Here is an 18,468-nt window from a genome sequence, read left to right as displayed (position 1 = left end):
CTCGGGCTCCATTAGCGACCTTAAACAATTTCACACATCTGTTGATTCATGAAATACTGTTTTATCATTTATTGAACTTTAATACCGTGATAGAAAATAGGGTGAGGGGTCCTTACTTGTTTCGGGGTCCGAATACGGCTCTACAATGCGCCTGCAGGCTGTCCTTAATTTTCCCTGAATTTTTCCCGGGGAACTGAAACGCACTACTGGTACCTGCACGTGTCCCAAAAAATCCCAAATTAGACTCAGGGCCCCTTTCGGCCAATATCGCAATTCCGGCACGGCAGCTCCGCCGTGCTCCGGCAAGCGGCGGCGATTCGCCTCGAATTGGCCGTTTTCGGTCATTTCCGGCCGAATTTCGCCACACTTGCATCGGTCTCTGTGATAAAACAACCCTAGGGCCCTCGGGGGGCCAAAAAATTACGAAAAATTGAAGCTTACCGGCGGCGGTGCTCTCGGGTGCGGCGGCTCTCTGGCGAGGTTCGTGTTTTGGTGATTTGGCTCCTATTAACCTGTAGAGAAAAGAATGGTGATCACGCTGATATAAAAATTGTATCAAACGGAGGTCGAGAAGGGCCTCATCGGAGGTAAAAACCGAAGAGGGACGCGGCAGCGCCGCTGGGTTTCGGCCGTATTTTCTGGCCGTTTGGCCGGGATTTTGGCTCCGATTTGGCCACAGGGGAACTCAGCATTGAAAAACGAGCTAAGGGTATGAAATTGACCTCGATCAGCGGTCAGAAAACTCCCCGGTGCTGTGGCGGGCGGCGGCGGCCGGCTCCTCCGGCGTCTGGTTCGTCTTCTCTGGTGAGGGCAGGCGGCTAGGGTTTTTGTGGTCAGGTGTGGGGGTTTTATTTATATCCTTTTGCCTTTTAATCACAGCCGTCCATTTTGATTAAATCTGGGCGGTTCATACTTGATTGAATCTGGGCCGTCCGTGTGCGTGCATCTGGGCCGTCCGTGCGCGCGGGGACGCATCTGGGCCATCCGATCGCGCGCACGCGGATCGCCCACGTGGCCCGTTCCTGAGTCGACGTGGTCTTGCCACGCGGCAAGTCCTGGTTGGCCAGGGCTGCTGACTGGGCCGTTGACGTGGCTGCTGACGGGGCACAATTTTTTAAAATTACGTTTTGACCCCCGGTTTCTGATTTTCTTTTCAAAAATACTCCCAGAATCTTAATTTTCACCCCTTTTTTCTAAAATCAATTTCAGTTAAATCTAAATAATATTTTTACCTCATTTTATCATTATTATTATTTTTATTTTTATTAAGAAAAATTTAAATTAAATTAAATAAATCAATTATAATAATAAAATTATAAAATAAACTAAATAAAATTAATAATAATAATAAAAATAAAAATCAAGAAATTATTGGGCGTTACAGGTTATTTATTGTTATTTGTCATATTTTAGTTGATTGATTGATTGATTTTACAGTTTTGAATGTCTGATAACATACTAGAATTGGTATGATGATTCATTTGTGTCCCTTGATGCATGTATTGCTTATTTTGCATGGTTCACAGTTAAACGTAAACAGAAAATTAAACATAAATAGAAAATTGCTTGATTAAATGAGTAAATGAATGGTAGCCTTACTAGATATCTTGGGAGATGGTGGATTGATCGGGTACATAGGGAACCCTATCGTGAACGTTGCCTCATACTGGACGGGGTATGGACGATTAGTACTTCGGCACTTATACCGGATGGGGTATGGCCCGTTTCACCATCGTATCGGACGGAGTATTGAGGGATGGTATTTTTGGCGTTTATACCGGATGAGATATGGGGATGACCAGTCAATGAAAAATGTGAAATAAGGATTCATGCGCAGTGGGGACATTCCTATGAACCCCAATGGATACTAGTAGGCAGATAAAAAATAAAAGTTGTTGTTCTGGTTAATTGTACATGAGATTATGAGATTGTTTATGTCATTGCCTCTATAGGTCAGTTTCGAAAATTTTGCTACAGTAAGGGTACAATGAATGATTTTACTTATGATAAATGAATTTACTTAAAATAAGAGTTTCATTTGTTTTTTTCATGATTTCTACTAATCTTTATTTCTGTGTCGGTGATATAATGTGATATTCTTACTGAGATAATGTAGCTCATCTCTTATTTAACCATTTCAGATTAAGGGGACCAGGATCCACAGCCTGATCTACAAGAGGGTTGCGAGTAGAATGCTAATTTTCTTTATTTTTCGTTCATTTCCTTATTTCTTTGTATTTCCTTCAAAAGGGTGAATTCCGTAACACTAATTGATACTTTAAGTTATTGTGTAAGAAACGTAAACCTTAAACATTTATTTTGTTTCCGCACTTTAATTATCATTTACTTCATTTGGATATTTCCGGGGTCGTTACAGTTGCTATCAGAGCCGCGTTTTTCTGACTCATTCCTTACATAAAACACTTAACAAACACCGAAAATAATGAATTGTTACTCAACATTTCTTTATGAAATGCAGGTATAGATAAATAAAGAGAGGAAAACCCCTACTAAGCTGAGCAGCCTGGGAGGGTTCGTTTAGAGAGGATGTTGATTGGTCATTTGAGATGGTGGAAAGACTTATTGCTGCCCAGCAGGCCTGAGAGGAAAGGAGGGAGCTACTTAACCCTCCCCCGTTGCCACAAGTTGAGCCATCCCTGCAGCGGAAAGATTCCGAACCACCCTGATATGACCCTGCTCCTCTACAGTACCACCCGGTACTACCACAGTATGATCGGTGCCCCAGCCACCACGTCACCTGACACCACCACAGTATAATCCAGTGCCTCCACCGTATCATCAAGTACCACTACAGGGCCATCCAGTCCATCATCAGCCCAACCCAGTCCCTCATCCACGGGACTTAGCTCCTCTCATGATGCATCCATACTACATAGAAATGTATAAAAGACTATCATTCTATTTTTGCAGGGGATCCTCCTTTGAAGAGGTCGATTTCAGGTTATTTGAGACAGAGAAGACCTTCAAGACCCTCGGGGTGGTCCCCGAATAGAAGCTCATTCTTGCTACCTACATGCTAGTGGGAGAAGCAGACCACTGGTGGCAACTCAAGCAGGCCACCCTGCCCTTTCCAGTCACTTATGAACAGTTCCTGACGACCTTTCATGCATAGTACCTCCCAGAGCATCTCCGACATTTGAAAGAGATGGAGTTTGGACATTTGGTCTAAGGGGACATGACTGCATCAGAATATACTTGTAAATTCCTAGAGTTTGGTTGATATTCTCCCTAGAGCATGATGGACGAAGGCAGGAAGGTTAGAAGGTTCAAGTGGGGTCTCTATCCTAAGATCAGACAACAGTTGTTTGTGCTCAAGCCCAACACTTATTCGGCTGTTCTGGCCAAGGCACAACTAGCGGAGAGGAGCCTTCACACCTTCCCTTAAGCAGTAGGGAACTTCAAGCTCTCAGTTCCACACTACAGATTAGCACCTACTGCACTTGTTCAACAAAACAAGAGACTTAGGCTGATGACTCAGGCTCTCCCTCAGGTTCCAGCAGCAGGATGTGGCAAAATATGTCAGCATTGTGGCAAGGATCATGGGGACCGACCCTACTATCGCCTCAACAACACCTGCCGTATATATGGTAGTACCCAACATTATGCGAGGGAGTGCCCGAGGAACCAAAATCAGGTCAGACCTCCTGTTCAGGGCAAAACTTACAATCTCATACAGTAGGATACAGAAGCCAATTCGGACGTGGTACATGGTATGTACACTATCTGTAACCATCTTGCTCATATTTTCATTGATACTGGTGCATCGCATTCATTTGTTTCACATGCTTTTGCATCAAAATTAAATGTACTGCCTGAAACACTTGATTCTGTGTTGCTCGTGTCTACTCTTGAGAGTATGACACTACTGGAAAAAGTTGTATACAGGGCCTGTGTCATAAATATAACAGATAGAAAATTGAGTGTAGATCTAATAGAAATTGACACAAGGGACTTTGATGTAATCTTAAGAATGAACTGGCTAGCGACGTATCACGCCACTGTAGATCGTTTTAGTAAGAAGGTTGCATTCAAGCCTCCTAATAAGGAGTCATTTATAAATTAATGAAACGTTTAACATTTATTTCCCTCATGGAAAATTTTCTTATTATCAAGTATTTTAACTCAGCTGTTTTTTCTAACTAGGCGAACCCAAGAAAGAAATTTGTATTCAAGAGATTTCGATAGTCCGAGACTTTTTAGATGTGTTTTCGGATAAACTACCTAGACTGCCAGTGGACAAGGAAGTCAAATTCACCATAGACTTTTAGCCAAGCACCCAGCCTATTTTGGTTGCTCCTTACCGCATGAGTCGTGTTGAGATGGAGGAACTGAGGAAATAGATCACTGAACTACAGGACAATGGGTTCATCCAACATAGTGTGTCCCCTTGTGGTGCCAGAATCACATTTGTAAGAAAGGCTGATGGGACATTGAGGTTATGTATTGATTACAGAGGTCTAAATAGGGTCACGATTAAGAACAAGTATCCCCTCCCCAGGATTGACGAGCTCTTTAATCAATTGTAGGGTGCCTAGTTCTTCTCCAAAATAGACATGCGTTTAGATTACCATCAGGTAAAAATCAAGATCGAAGACATCCCCAAGATAGCCTTTCAAACCAGGTACGGATACTATGAGTTTCTGGTCTTGCCATTTAAACTAACAAATGCTCCAGCCATCTTCATGGACTTGATAAACAAGATTTTCAGACAATTCCTGGATTAGTTTTTTATTGTGTTCATCGATGACATATTAGTTTATTCAAAAAACAGAGAGGAACACGCTCATTATTTGACTCAAATTTTGCAGGTTCTTAGAAAAAAGTTATATACAAAGTTGAGTAAGTGTGGGTTTTGCCTTTAGCAGACTATCTTTCTGGAATACATCATATCAAAAGATGGAGTGTCAGTGAACCTCGAAAAGGTGAAAGTAGTGCTCGAATGAAAAAAATTAACATCAGTTAAGGAGATTCGTAGCTTTCTAGGGATGACAGGTTATTATCGCAGATTCGTTGAAGAGTTTTCTAGTCTAGCTGCTCATCTGACTAGGCTCACAAAGAAGAATGTCAAGTTTGAATAGGATAGGAATTATGAAAGAAGTTTTTCAAAACTAAGAAGTGATTGATTACTGTATCTGTGTTGGCCTTGCTGAGTGGATCCGGTGGATATACAGTTTATAGTAATGTCTCTTACCTAGGTTTGGATTGTATTTTAATACAGTATGGGAAGGTAATAGCCTATGGGTCCAGACAGTTGAAGAGTTGTGAGAAAAACTATCCCACGCATGATTTAAAGCTTACCGCAATTATACACACCTTGAAGACTTGGCACCATTATTTGTACAGAGAGACATTTCAGATCTATACCGATCACAAGAGTTTGAAACACATATTCACTCAAAAGGATCTCAATATACGTCAGAGAAGGGGGATAGAACTTCTCAAAGACTATGACTGTGACATCTTGTATCACCGAGTAAGGGCAACGTGGTAGCCGACGCGCTCAGCAAGAAAAGTGCAGGTACATTAGCTCATTTGATGGTTTCAGAATGGAGGCAGATAAAGACCGCACAGCAGGTACAGCTTCAGGATCTAAAGAGAGTCACATGTTTGGGCCACCTGACTATTCAGCCTGAGTTAATCTAGAGAATAAAGGAAGCTCAGTCTGCTGACTCCACCCTAGCAGCCCTCAAGAAAGATGCAAAACAGAGAGTTAATCCAAAATTTTGAGTCTCCACCGATGGGTTGCTCAGATTCCAGGACAGAGTGTGTGTTCCAAGTGACAGTGAGTTAAAAGGGACATTATGATAGAGGCCCATAGCTCAAGGTTTGTCATGCATCCCGGAAGTACTAAGATGTACCAAAGTATGTGATCTCTATTTTGGTGGAACAAGATGAAAATAGATATAACTGACTTTGTTTCTAAATATTTGGTATGTCAGTAGGTCAAGGCAGAGCATCAACGCCTAGGTGGGCTACTTCAGCCATTACTAATCCCATAGTGGAAGTGGGAACATATCACCATAGACTTCGTGACAAAATTACTTAAGGCACGCTCAGAACATGATGTCATATGGGTAATTGTTGAGCGGCTTACCAAGTCTTCTCACTTTTTGGCCATCAGAATGATCAATTCCTTGGATAAGTTGTCAAGAATATATATCCGGAAAGTAGTCATATTACAGGGAGTGCCAGTGACCGTAGTGTCCAACAGGGACCCTAGGTTCACTTCTCGATTTTAATGTAGCATTCAGCAAGCCATGAGAACAAAACTGTCCCTTAGTATTGCATTCCACCTTCAGACTGATGAACAGTAAAAAAGGATAATCCGCACATTTGAGGATATGCTCCGAGCTTGTGTTCTTCATTTTGGGGGCCATTAGGATGACCATCTACCATTGATAGAGTTCGCCTACAACAACAGTTACCAAGTAAGTATTGACATGGCTCTGTATGAGGCGTTATATGGGCACTCATGCAAATCACTGATTTGTTGGGAGGAAATGGGTGATAGAAAGTTGTTCGGCCCAGATATGATAGAGGAGACTACATCCAAAATAGTTAAGATCAGAAAAAACATTCAGACGGCTCAGAGCAGGCAGAAGAGATATGCAGACACCCGTAGGAGAGATCTGGAATTTGAAAAAGGCGACCGGGTATTCCTTAAGATCACTCCTTTCAGGAGAATTAGTAGGTTTGACAAGAGGGGGAAATTGAATCCTCGATTTATTGGACCATTCGAAATTTTAGACAGAATTGGTATTGCCGCCTACAAACTAGCACTACCTCAAGAACTTTCTAGGGTCCATAATGTATTTCATGTGTCCATGATGCGTAAGTACAATCCGGTCCCCTCTCACGTCTTAGCCCACGAGCCTCTTTCACTATATGAGGATCTGTCCTATAAAGAAGTACCGGTCGACATTGTGGACCGAAAGAGCAGATTACTCCGAAATTGTAAAATTTCCTTTGTTAAGGTTCTATGGCAGAATCACACTCTGAGAGAGGCCATATGTAACGGCCCCGAAAATTTAAATGAAATATATGTATTAAAAATGTCAAATGCGGAAGCGTAATAAAATTTTTGATTAATATCCCTTACACAATAACCAAAACGTACTCAAAACATGAAAGAAAAAACTAACTAAAAGAGATACTCGAGATAAAAACTATAAATATAGCTATGGAGTCTTTAGGCGTCCCCTTCGCCGTCTTCCTGCGGAATGGGCTCGGGAACAATGTCTTCCTGATCTGAAATGGTTAAATAAGGAATGAGATACACCAGCCCAGTAAAGACATCACACTATTTCACCGCCACGGAAGTAAAGGTGGGTAGAAAACAAAAATGACCAATAGAGCATAATTTATAACGAACTCGTTTATTAACATAAAAACCTTTACTGTCCACTTACCTTGGTGAGATCCATGAAAACAACATATGAAAATAATAACATTATCATCATCATGAAATCATATAAATTGTATAACATAACACTTACCACGCATTTGCATTTCAATCATTAAACAACATACTTTCCTCATTCACCAGCCTATTAGTATCCATGGGGATCTATAGGGGGTCCCCGCTACCCGTGAACCATAAACATTACAACCTGATTTCAGGGTCGTCCCCATACCCCGTCCGGTATGGGTGCCAAAACCATGAACCTCAATACCCTGTCCGGTATGAGGGTGAAACGGTCCGTCCTCATACCCTGTTCGGTATGGGCGCCAAAACACATAAGGCCTCCATACCCTGTCCGGTATGAGAGACCACGTTCCCGGTAGGGTTCCCTACAGATCTAGTTCGTCCACCATCTCCTAGGATATCTAGTCAGGCTGTCCACATTATCCATTTATCAATTCACATAACCTTTTTTGCCTTTTTTTCTTGGTCTCAATCATCCAATCATACACAACATGTAAACCAGTAATTGACACCAAACAAGACAACACAGTATCGGGTTAATCATAATATCAACCATAATAAAAGAAACCATGATTCATGCATACGAGACCATAAAATAAATACATCAGACATCATGCTGCATTTAATACTGAAAAATAGATCAAACAATAACAGACCAACACTGTGTCAGACTCGGGCTCCATTGGCAATCTTAATCAATTATACATCTATAAAGTCACAAAGTACAGTTTAATTATTTATTTAGCTTTAATACCGTGATAGGAAATAGAGTGAGGGGTCCTTACTTATTTCGCGGTCTGAAATTGACTCTACAGTGCGCCTACGGGCTGTCCCTAATTTTTTTGAATTTTTTTCGAAAAACTGAAAAGCACTACTGGTACCTGCACGTGACCCAAAAAATCCCAAATCAGACCTAGGGCCCCTTTCGGCCAATATCGGAATTTCGGCACGGTGGCTATGCCGTGCTTCGGCGACGGCGATTCGCCTCGGTTTGGCCGTTTTCGATCGAATTCGGCCACACTCGCATCGGTCCCTGTGATAAAACAACCCTAGGGCCCTCGGTGGGCCAAAAAATTACGAAAAACTGAGACTTACCGGCGGCGATGCTCTCAGGTGCGGCAGCTCCTTCGGCGTGAGTCGCGTTTTGATGTTTGGCTCCAATCAACCTGTAGAGAAAAGAACGGTGATCACAGTGGTATAAAATTTGCATCGAACGGAGGCCGGGAAGGGCCTCAGCGGAGGCAAAAATCGAGGAGGGGCGCGGCGGCGCTGCTGGACTTCAGTTGGGTTTTCTGACCGTTTGGTCGGTGGTTTGGCTCCGATTTGACCATAGGCGGACTCAGCATCAAAAAACAAGCAAGGGGGAGAAAATTTACCTCGATCGGCGGTCGGAAACTTCCCCGGTGCGGTGGCGGGTGGCGGCGGCCGGCTCCTCCGGCGTCTGGTTCTTCTTCTCCGACGAGGCACTGGCGGCTAGGGTTTTTGTGGTCAGGTGTGGGTGGGGTTATTTATACCCTTTGCCTTTTAATCTCAACTGTCCATCAAGATCAAATCTGGGCCGTTCGATCGCGATTTAATTGGGATTAAATCTGGGCCGTCCATCGCGATGCAATCTGGGCCGTCCGTGCGTGCGGGAACGGATCTGGGCAGTCCGATCGCACGCATGCGGATCGCCCACGTGGCCCGTTCCTTGGTCAGCATTGTCTTGCCACGCGGCGAGTCTTGGTTGGCCGGGGCTGCTGACCGGGCCGCTGACGTGGCTGCTGAGGTGGGTGCTGACGTGGCACAATTTTTTTAAATTACGTTTTGACCCCCAGTTTCTGATTTTCTTTTCAAAAACACCCGCAGAATCCAAATTTTCACCCCTTTTTTCCAAAATCAATTTCAATTAAATTTAAATAATATTTTTACCCAATTTTATCATTATTATTATTATTATTTTCATTAAATTAAATAAAATAAAATAAAAATAATAAAATAAAATTTTTATTTTACTTGGGTGTTACACCATATGGGAGCTAGAATCAGACTTCATAGCCAAATACCTCCAGCTGTTTGATTGAGAGTGAGAGAGACATATTTGAGGAACTAAATTTTTTTTTAAATTTTATTTTGGAATAAAAATGAAATAAATTTGATGGATGATGAAATTGAAAAAGATATGAAGAAAAAGGGGTGAAAATTTAGGTTTTGGGGGTATTTTTGAAAGAAAAATAAAAAACTGGGATAAAAATACAATTTAGAGAAGTTTTACTATGTCGGATGCCCGGTTAGCAGGCCCGATGAATCAGGACGCACTGCGTGGCAGCGGACGCTGAAGCGGTGCCACGCAGGAGGCCATGCGGGCGATCTACGTGCCCGCGATTGAAAGGCTTAGATGCGTTTCCTCCCCAATGCGATCAGATGGTCAGATTTAAACGCGATCAGACGGTCCAGATTGGATCGTGATGAATGGTTCATATTAGATCTCGATGAGCGGTTCAGATTCACTTCCTATTTAATCACGATCGGACGGTACAGATCAAACGCGATGGACTGTCCAGATTACATACGGACGATATAAATAATCCCACTCACACCAAACCCTAACCCTAGCCGCTAGACCCCCTCGTCGGAGAAGAAGACCCATCCGTTGGGAAGGAGACCGCTGCCATCCGCCGCGGCGCCGGAGCCCTTTCTGACCGTCAAAAGAGGTAAAAAAAAATTTCTTTGCTCAAAATTCAATTTTAAACACATCCATGACCAAGTCAGAGTAAAAGAACTGACCAATTGGCCGAAAAATCTGGGCAAAGTCGAGTGTCGCCGTCGCGAAGAATTTTACAAAACGCCTCCGATGAGGCCTTTTCTAGTTTTTATTTTGCGTAAATTTTTTCACCGTTGTGACCACCGTTTTCTTATCTACAGGTTGGCCGGAGCAAAACACCCAACCATAACGTGAGTCGAAGGAGCTGCCACACCAGAGCGCCCTACTGCCGATGAGTTTCGATTTTTTGTATTTTTTCGGCCAACCAAGACCCTTTAACGTATTTTCTCGCAGGAATTGATGCAGAATCGGCTGAATTTGATCGAAAATGGTCGAAAACAATCGACCCGTGGCGGACCGCCGCCATAGGCGGCGGTGCTGTCGTCGGAGCATGGAGGAGCAACCGTGCCAGAATTCTTTAATTGGCCAAAGTGGGCCCTGAGATTAATTTTAGGGTTATTTGGGACATTTGTAGGTACTTATAGCGCATTTTGATTCTTGAAGAAAAATTCAGAGAACCGAAAAACCGTCTGTAAGCGCAGTGAACAGCTTAGCTTTTTGGGCACCAAAATGAGTAAGAATCCCTCACCCTATTCTGTGTTAGAGAACTAAAGTCTAATTAACAATAAATACGGTATTCTGTACAATTTAAAAAATGTTCATAATTAATTATGGATTGCTAATGGAGCCAGAATCGGAAACTAGTCTCTGTTGATTTCTGTTGATTATTTTTATAGTTTAAATGCATGATAATGCTTTGTTGATTTATTTTATAACTTTGAATGCATGTATTGTTGTTTTACGTGTTTATAGTTGAATTGAAAAAATGGAGGTTAATAGTAAACGAAAAACTTCTATGATTAAGTGACTGGATGAAACGGCAACCTTACTAGACATCTTGGGAGATGGTGCATGAACTGGGTACATAGGGAACCCTACTGTAAACGTGTTTCATACCGGACGGAGTATGGAGACTTGGTAACTTGGTGCTCATATCAGACAGGATATGGGGACGGTCCGCTTCACCTTAATACCGGACGAGATATTGAGATTTGGTAATTTGGCGCTAATACCGGATAAGGTATGAGGACGGCCCGTAATTAAGAATGTTAAAGAAAAAGGTTCACGCGTAGTGGTGACATCCCTATGGACCCTCATGGATACCAGTAGATTGGTGATGAAAAATAGGCAATTGTTGTTTGATGATTTGAATATGAAAGTATAATATGAGCTATGTTGCCAAGTATATTCGAAATCATGATGTATATAATGTTATTGTTTTCCACAAATCTCACTACGGTAAGTGGACGGTAAATAGTTTTATTATTGATAAATGAATTTACTTAATTTAGTGCTCCATTAGTTGTTTTTGATTTTTCTCTACCAACCTTCATTTATGTGTCGGTGATATAATGTAATATTCTTACTGAGGTAGTGTAGTTCATCTCTTATTTAACCATTTCAGATAAAGAAGATCAGGATTCAGAACCCAATCCGCAAAGAGAGTTGCGAGTAGAATGCTAGCTTTCTTTATTTTCCGTTTATTTCCTTATTCTTTGTATTTCCTTCAAAAGAGTGAATTTCGTAGCACTAATTGATACTTTAAGTTATTGCATAAGGAATGTAAATCTTAAACATTTATTTTACTTCTGCACTTTAATTATTATTTATTTCCTTTGAATATTTCTGGGGTCGTTACAGATTTCATATCTCTTGACAAGTTGATGAACAATTATTATCATAAATTAACAAGAAAAACCACATCACTGGCTATTAGGAAGGTGATTGTATAGCCATTGTCAATTCTATTGTGTGGTATTTTATTAATTACAAGCTTCCAATGTTTTTTTATTTTGTTTTTTAGTATGTTCTTTTTGTTGGAGAAAATAAAAATTATTTTGTTAAATAAAAAAAAATTATAAAAAGAGAATCACAATTTTATTTTTCAAACTCCTACTTCGACTTATATAGTGTTAGAAGTTAATATGGTTATAAATAGAATAATTTATTTCATGTTTAAAATTTTGAAGTTTTGAATTTGTGATATTTTTGGTAGGAAAATTTCTCTAGTTATTAATTTTTAAAATTTTTTTTAATGAGAAATTTAATTTATAAAGTTTTTATATATGTCTTTGATGGTGTGTTATACCTTAATTTTGTCTATACAATTAAAAAGGATAATGACCCAAAATGTCATAAAGAAAAAAGTTTTAATTTTTAAAGTAATCTTTTATCTTTTTGTTTTATTCTATTTATTAACTTTAAAAAAAAAATGGAAGAGTAGACAACAAGAAAGAATAAATAAAAAATAAAAAAAATAATTTAATTGAATTATACTATATAGGAAATATGTACATATGAACGTATATGTACACACACATTATATCGTTTAAAAGTTTCAATGAAGAACTTTATTTCTCAAACTTTCTGAGAAAACTTTCAATTTATATATGTATATATGTACATAGTTTCTCCTTCCTTCCCTTCCTCAGAACCAAAAGATCCATGCCAATTTTTTCTCTCTTCCTTTTCCTCTGCATCTTTTTTTTTTTTTTTCCCACCGGCCAAACACCAAAAATGAACCAAACAAGGTCGGAAATAGTCCCAGCCTGAGCCTTTCTCTCCTTTATTTCTTCAAACCCAGCCCCTCCAAATAGAAAACGTCACCGTTTCCTGCAAGGTTTTTCAACTTCGGCTCCCTCTTCCTTCGTGGAAGTGAGAGAAGAGATCAGTTTTCCTTCTTTCTTTCTTTTCTTTCTGGAATTCTTGAACCTGTTTTTGTATAGTTAATCTTGAATCTGTTGTCGTCTCATCAGCTTGCTTAGTATAACTGAACTTAGAGAGTCATGGTTCATGCTCCATAAATTTCTCTGGTGAGCCAGAAATTTCATTTCTTGGTTCTTCTGGAGGATATTCTGGTTCAAGATCATCCAAAATCTTGAATCATCATCATCATCTATTTGGAACAAGAAACTATCCAAAATCTTGAATCATCATAATCTGTTTGGAACAAGATCAAAAGTGATGCAGAACAAGAACACTTTAATTTCGAACGTGAAAGAATTTTTTTTCTGGTTATTATTATTATTATTATTATTATTTTGTACTTGAAATTTATTTAGATTTGTTGAAGTATTATAATATTCTAATTTCCTATCTATATACATCTTTAAGTATTATAGGAATTAGAATCTTTTAAATTTCTCGGTTCATTTTTTTTTTCATTTTTTGTAAGTTTTTGGTGTGCTCATTCAATTTAGGTTAGTTTGATTAGACTCATACCTTAAAATCGTTTCTAGAACATATCAATAGTAAACGTGATAATTCGATATAGAATTCAACAAAATTTTGATTATGATTCATCTTATAATCAACATGATTATTTTAATATATTGTATAATATTTTTAATCCATATACGTTTATAATTAAATTAATATTAAATATCAATATAAGATGTTACGTATGATATATTACTCGGTGCTTATTACGTATGTGACGACTGTTGTTAGTTAAATATTAAGTATAAAATAGATCTATATTAAGAGATTAGAAAAATAAGGGATGATTTGCAAGAATCATATTCATATGAAAAAGAAAAAAAAAATTAAGTCCACATATGGAATTTTACGCGGAACTGAATCAATATGTTTCAAAATTTGCACTAAAATTACTAGAATCGGAATTATATTGCTTCAATTCTATATGAAATTTTATATGATCTATTTTATTACTGTTTTTATGGTAGTGCATTGACTTATGGCTCAACCAGAACTAATCATGTTATGAAATTTGATTAAGTGATTGGAAATACAAGTTTAAATTTATTGATGATTTGCAAAGTGGATATGATGATTTCCATTAAAGCCATTTTTCAATGCAATACCACAAAATATAGAAATGATAATTAAATGCTCGATACTTAAAAGCGAGAAATGCTTCTTAAATTATCATCTTTGTGAAATTTGTGTGAGCAAGGGAGATGAAAAATGGTATCACCAGTACTCGGGGTAAATCTTCTTAATTATGCTCATGCTCCATATCCGCTTATTAACTATATAGACGATCTTCATTCTAAAAATATTAGAGTCTACTAATAATTAGTTAACGCTGAATATTAGATTAACTTTTGATGCTATCTCCCGAATATCTAAAAATAATTACTGGCTCAAATTCTAATATAACACAAGGACAAATGAATTGAGATTAAAATTTTAAACTTTTAAAGAATTATTCAACTTTTTTTATATTCAATATATTTCGTAAAGTAGAAGAATTTTTATTATATGAATATTTTTATTGAATAATATGTATGGAATGTACGAATAAAAGCGAAAAATCTCGCTTTCCAATCAAATTTTTAAGGATATCGATGATAGAATAAATTGAAAATAATAAAGAGTTTGACTTTATGAATGAATCTTCAAATTTGTATGTGGAATGTGTGCTAGAATAAAATATTAAGTAATGTTAAGTAATACGTTAAACATAGATTAAGAAAAAAGAACGGAAGAGAATGCAAACTCGGTTTCTAGATGTTAGATCACATCACATGTACCTACATCCTCTTCCTCAAGCCAACCGCTTGAGTTTTCACAACTTTCTTTGATCTCTTACAACACATTATTTTTCTCGGTGCCTACCTACCTCACCAACCAATATCTTCAATACAAAGAACTCTCAAAATTTTTCTCGAATTTTTTTCATTGACAATATGCTTAGTTATTCTTGGTACATGCTTACCAAACTTCTCTACCCGGCACTATTTTTTACAATATGTTGCTAGGCGGGTGCCTAATACCTTCCTAAAAGGTACTATTTCTCAAACCCGATTTTTTCTAAATTGATTGGTGCTTATTTTGGTGTGTAATTCCACTTTAAATGACTGACTTCTTTTAAATCCGTTAGTTATATTTTTACACCAAGGCAATCATGCGACGCAAATGGTGACATCGAAAATGCAAGTTTTGCTTGAGACTAATTGAAGAGAGCTAGTATAAAATCAGTCTGCGTAGGCACCAAGATTGCATAACATGGTAGACTACATCAGTTTGCGGTTTATATCAGTATAGCTCTCCCAGCTTAATTAGTTCTTAGGATGTGATTCTCCTAAACTTATAACAAAGACTAGTTATGGGATTAAAGAGTCTGATTTGTATTCCATCCATCAAGCGGCTGATCCAAACAAAGTTCAAAATTCAAGATTTAATTGCTTGCAAAAGTTCTGCAAGTATATTTATTTGAATATTTTCAGGTAGTGAGAATATTTTTGAGTATTTTGATATACAAACATATATTTATATACACTAAAAATACAACTTAATCTAACAAGACAGCTTCCACTTAAGAATATATACAATTCGAATTATGGAAGTTTAGGATCTGGTTTAGTAACTGCAAAACAAACATAAGAAATTTCCTCAAACTTGATATATTCTCAGAAGGGTTTCTGCACAATGCTTGAGAAGTTCAAATACATATTGAACTGTCAAAACACTGATCACATGACAAATGTACAAAGTTATATGTGAAACAAATTTAAGAACTGGTGCCACCAGAAAATAGGATAACCAATATCCAAGTCACCCATTCAGTTAACACTTCTTGCAGCCGAATGCCAAGCAAAACCAACAAATGTAATTCACAAAATGCTTCTTTGGGGTGCCTAGCTCAGTTTCTTTTATCCCATGTGCAGCAATCTTTGCACGAAGGACACGCCAAGGATGTGTGTGGAGAGGGCGGCGAGGGAAGACTTAGAAAGCTAAAGGAAACCAAAACCACGAGACCTCATACCGATATGGATTGGCCAGTAACTGAATCATGGAGATGTAAAGAATCATCGTTCACTAAAGTTGGGGCTTAAACTCTTGAATCTCTCTATCGAATACTGCGTAGATGCTTTTCTCCAGTCAGTTCCCGCTTTCATCATTGCAACAAACTACTCATTACTGATACACCCATCCTGGACACAGTAGTTGGAAAATGAGAAGCAAATTAAGAATGGATGTATTGAAATAACATCATGTGGTGAGTATCGTAATTTCAAAGAACCAACTCTTTATCTGCATTGATGGAATAGTTGACACAAAGTTAAGTGAAATTAAGGGATAGTAAGAGTCAAAACCCTTGTCTGTCTCTACTTCTCTCACGATCACATTCAGGACAGCATCATCCTCTTCACCTGACTCATCGGCCAAAGCTTCCCGTAGCTCAGCTAACTCAATATATCCACTACCATCTTTATCAAAAAACATAAATGCTCTGCGGAAATGTTCATCATTCTCCATCTTCTGCCAGTGAATTATGAATTTCACAAACTCTCCATAATCCAAAACTCCATTCCCATCCACATCAGCCTGATCAAACCTCAAAAAAAATCATATTTGGAAAGTAAGAATATTGACCTTGAAATACAAGATCTTAATTTATTAGCATCCTTTCTTTCCAAAGTTCATTAATTTAGTTTATTCAGTACTAATGAAAAAGTAAGATGGTATTAGGAAAAAGCATGGGTAAACTTCTCAGCACCCTAAGCATAGTCGGCAGCCTCTAAGTGCAGGGCTATGGCCTATAAAGTCAACACCAAAAATTCATAAAGGTCGCTAGATATTGACACAAAGCAAGTACCTGCAATCCAAAACGAATAAAATGAAGTGAAACTCTAGAAAGTTAATAAATCAATTTACACCGCATAATTATTTAGTGTAGTTGTAAATATATCATTAAATAGAATTATAAAGAAAATTAAAAAATTATGACAAGATTTACAACACAACCAAGAAAATATGATTTTTTTTTTCTATTACACTAAATTGGAATGATTTCTTTGAAGTGTGAAAACCCATTTAACAACAATTTTCAACTTAAAATCTGATGTGCTTCCACATACTTTACACTAAAAAATAATACACTGCTCACTGCTAAAATGATGATAAAAGCATCAATGCAGATAAAGAGTTGGTTCTTTGAAATTACGATACTCACCACATGATGTTATTTCAATACATCCATTCTTAATTTGCTTCTCATTTTCCAACTACTGTGTCCAGGATGGGTGTATCAGTAATGAGTAGTTTGTTGCAATGATGAAAGCGGGAACTGACTGGAGAAAAGCATCTACGCAGTATTCGATAGAGAGATTCAAGAGTTTAAGCCCCAACTTTAGTGAACGATGATTCTTTACATCTCCATGATTCAGTTACTGGCCAATCCATATCGGTATGAGGTCTCGTGGTTTTGTTTTCCTTTAGCTTTCTAAGTCCTCCCTCGCCGCCCTCTCCACACACATCCTTGGCGTGTCCTTCGTGCAAAGAGTGCTGCACATGGGATAAAAGAAACTGAGCTAGGCACCCAAAAGAAGCATTTTGTGAATTATATTTTGTTGGTTTTGCTTCGCTTTCGGCTGCAAGAAGTGTTAACTAGACATCTTTGCTGTGGTTAGTTTTTCCTCAATGAACACGAGGTGGAAACTGACATCTGCTTCCGTTGTCACTCTTCTTCTGTTTTAGTTCATTCCCTTTTGCAAGTAATGCAGCTCCTTCAATGGAGGGAGTTCGAGTTGCCACAACTGATTGTTGCTTCTCTTCTTGTGCTGCAATATCGTAGACTCTCCCAAGGTTTGGCAATAGATCTACACTCAATATCTGTGATCTAACAATTGAGAAAACATCATCAAGCCCCATTAGAAAATCAAATATCTTTTCTTCTTCATGTATGGACTGCATCCGCTTTGCTACATCACAGTTACATCTGTAAGTGCATAATGGAGTTGGATTGAGACTCTGCAATTCATCCCAAGTAGATTTCAATTTTCCATAATATGCTGAAATCGAGGACTTTTCCTGCTGTAGAGCGTTATTGCTAATTTCAACTCATATACTCTAGGGCCTATGCCTCAAGTAAATCCCTGTTCCAAATCTTCTCATTCCTTTCTTGTTGTCTCGACATGAGCCGCACAACCCTGAAGCTTTTTAGTAAGTGCATTTGTTAACCAAGACAAAACAACTGCATTGCGTGGCATCCAAGATTGAAACTTTGGCGAGTTGGCATCAGGTCTTTTAATCACTCAATTCAAAAAACAAGTTTTGTTTTTAGAATGAAATCCTGTTTATAAAATTGCATCTCAAAATGAAATAGTTATCTCTATTTTCACTAAGAAGATGTGTGACAAAATCAAACCTGGATTGTCAGATGAGTATAGGTAATAAGAAGAACCTTCGACAGCTTTGTTAGAAGGTACAATTTCGGTGGTCACACTTTATATTGCAGTTTGTAAACCTG

This window comes from Carica papaya, chromosome 9, assembly GCF_054855325.1.
Source record: "Carica papaya isolate Zhongbai chromosome 9, ASM5485532v1, whole genome shotgun sequence".
Taxonomy (NCBI): domain Eukaryota; kingdom Viridiplantae; phylum Streptophyta; class Magnoliopsida; order Brassicales; family Caricaceae; genus Carica; species Carica papaya.
Note: the sequence above shows the minus strand (reverse complement) of the source record.